Below are 3,138 nucleotides of genomic sequence, written 5' to 3' on the forward strand. Positions count from 1 at the left end.
ACGTTCACTCCTCTCCTCCTGGTTTCTTCAGGTTCAGTGATGCCCACGGAGGAGGAGGAGGCCCCCAGCATCACAGAGTTCCACTCCTCTACCCACGTGTTACCCGTGGGCCAAACGGCCCGCTACACCTGCCACGCCAGCGGCACGCCGGAGCCCACAGTAGAGTGGCTCCACAACGGCAGGCCCCTGGAGAGGAATGGCACAGACAACCAATCAGAGGCCTGGGTGGAGAGGGGGTTCGTCTTCGTCAGAGGGGTGAGGTATGGCGTGAACACGGTCTGCTGCATAGCGAGCAACAGCGCTGGCACGGCCAATCACAGCGCTGAGCTGCTTGTCTTTGGTAAGTCCTGGATCCAAGGAGAGATGTTTGTTGTTGATGTACTCATAGCATTGTTGTTGATGTTTTCATTATATTGTTGTTGATCTATTCATACTATTGTTGTTGATGTTTTCATAACGTTATTGTTGAGGTGTGTGTATCTATGAATGTGTACATATGTATATGTATGTATGTGTACATATCTATGTTTATGTACTAAGAGCGCAGGACAACATTACTAGTGATAAAGATGATGATGATGATGATGATGATGATGAGATGATGATGATAATGATGAGGATGAAGAATGGTTCAGCAGCTCATCATGTCTGGTTCTCCCTCAGATGCCTGTGACCTCACACTGGACCCCAACACGGCCCACAGACGACTCTCTCTGTCTGAGGACAACAGGAAGGTGACGCGGGTTAGAGGGGGCCAGTCGTATCCGGATCACCCAGACAGATTTGACTACTGGCCCCAGGTGTTGGGTAGAGAGGCTCTGACTGGCCGCTGTTACTGGGAGGTAGAGAGGGAAGGAGGGGTTGGTATAGGAGTGACATACAGAGGAATCACAAGGAGAGGACTGGGTGGTGACAGCCTGCTTGGATGGAACAAAAAGTCCTGGAGTCTTCTTTGTTATGATGATAGTTACTCTGCCCGGTACAACGGTACAGTGACAGCCCTCCCTCTCCCCCCCGCTGGCTCCACCAGAGTAGGAGTGTATCTGGACCGGCCTGCTGGCTCTCTGTCCTTCTACAGAGTGTCCCCAGGTGGCGGAGGGTCCTCAGACACACTGACACACCTCCACACCTTCTGGTCCTCCTTCAACCAGGAGGACCTCCTCCCGGGGTTGGTGTTAGGTGTTATGTCCTCAGCCTCTCTGTGTCGGTTGTAAAAAAAAAAAAGGACCTCCTCCCGGGGCTCTGGGTAGGGGGGCCGGGGTAAAGCGTCATCCCTCAGCGGAAGGGGAGGGGCCTCAGCGTTGTATTTACGGGCGTGCGGTGCCCCTGCGCGCCCGTAAATTTCTCACACACACACACACACACACACACACAAACAGAGGGCTGATGACTCAGTGTCTCTGTGGCAATCAGTCTTACAGTCTCTTCTCTTTCTCTCTCTCTCTCTCTCTCTCTCTCTCTCTCTCTCTCTCTCTCTCTCTCTCTTCTTTAAAGTATAGCATGATAAACTATGAATAGACTTTTAAGATCTCCCATAGTTAGATAAGCACATTTATCATTTGAAACGTATATAAAATACCTATTGATGGTAAATGTTTATATAATTTCAGACGGCACCAATTTTGTTCTTAGGGGTTGATTTTATATTTTATTCATAATAACCAAGAGGTTTATGGCATAATGTTGCATGTTGTGAATTACTTAAGACTGAATCTTGATCTTTCGGAACCAAACGGCCGCAGGACATGTTCAGTTATTAAAGATAAGTGGTCACCCGTTGATGATTTGTAAAGTCTGCTGCTTCTATTGTTTTAGTCCTCGTGTTTATTGTGTACATGTAAGGGACTATTTTTCTGTCTTATTTGTTAATGAAGCATAATTGTAATAAACAACTCAGTGGATCCAACTGAATGTTCTCGTGTGTTCAGCCGATGATTTCTCGTTTTGTTATTGAATAATGCTTCCATAAGTGCCTTAGGAATAATAATCTATTAATCAGAAATTATTAATAGAACAACAAATGTTTTTCCGATATTATTCTGGGACCTCTTCCATGGGTTTTGGTTGGGGGGGGGTTGCCTCAGTGTCTCTTTGTCAGTTGTAGAAAGAAACCACAGACAGACGGCCGGACAATCTCTCTCTGTCTCTTTCTCTCTCTGTCTCTCCCCGTCTCCCCCTCCTCCCCCGTCTCCCTCCCTCCCCCGGTCTCCCTCGTGATTCAATGAATAATTCACATAATAGATTTTAAAGTTAAATGTCTCTTTTATTTAAAACATGTCTTTCATTAACATATTAAGATCAAATTAATAACATTTCCATCTCACTCTAGATTCAATGCATCTCAGTCGAGTGTGTCTTGACGAGGCTGGCTGCTAGCGCCAGCTTCAGGGGCTGTGGCAGCTCGTACCTGCGAGCTTGCTACCAAACGTTTTGCGTTGAGGTGATATTTAAGGGTTGATGAACTCCGGTGATAGGAAAATTCCTTACTACAGAGATTGCAGATAACGGTGTTGCTGTCTACAGTTCCGTCCGGGAGTTTAAACTTGAACTTTCCATGCACGGGGCCGAGCAGCGTCTTCTCGTCTGCCTCCATTTTGTTTCAACGCAAATGAGGCACCGGGTCAAAGGGCACTGTGATTAATTAATCGAAATTAACACGTTAATTTGATAGCCCTCATTTAATTCATATTAATGGTTTTATCAGCGATTCTGATTGAAACATAAAGTATCACATTCATCTGCTTTTTCCTCACGATCCGCTAGCTGCCCGTCCCATAAGCAGGCTGTCAAAAAACCGCGTCTCTCTAGGCAGCCTAGGCTCCGAGATCGCACACAGAAACAAATGGTACAACCAACACCTCAAAATCAAAATATACAGTGTTCCAACCAGTCACAGACAAGGGGTGGGTGTTGTGGTGTTTCGCGCTTGTGCACGCGAAGTGGTAGCTACAAATTCCTGTTGCATTTTCATGCACGTTCATGATAATGCGCGTCCATGATCATTTTCAAAACATAGGAGGGAGGGGCTAGCTGGCTCTGTTTTTTTGGAATCTCGCAACGGAAGTCAGGGCAACCAGAATCGCTAATACAACCTTTAACCAAGAGGCGGTGAATCCACCTCGGTGCAGTTCACCTTCT

General features: G+C 46.7%; 1 long non-coding RNA gene across 1 annotated transcript in view; it reads left to right on the plus strand.

The window, feature by feature from the left end:
* LOC115539185 (uncharacterized) overlaps nucleotides 1–70 on the plus strand; it is a 1,102-nt gene extending 1,032 nt beyond the window's left edge. Inside the window, exon 3 of the long non-coding RNA XR_003975749.1 lies at nucleotides 32–70. This is a non-coding gene — a long non-coding RNA (uncharacterized LOC115539185). The remainder of the gene's footprint in view (nucleotides 1–31) is intronic.
* The last annotated feature ends 3,068 nt before the right edge of the window (nucleotides 71–3,138 follow it).

Source organism: Gadus morhua, unplaced genomic scaffold (genome assembly GCF_902167405.1).
Source record: "Gadus morhua unplaced genomic scaffold, gadMor3.0, whole genome shotgun sequence".
NCBI lineage: Eukaryota > Metazoa > Chordata > Actinopteri > Gadiformes > Gadidae > Gadus > Gadus morhua.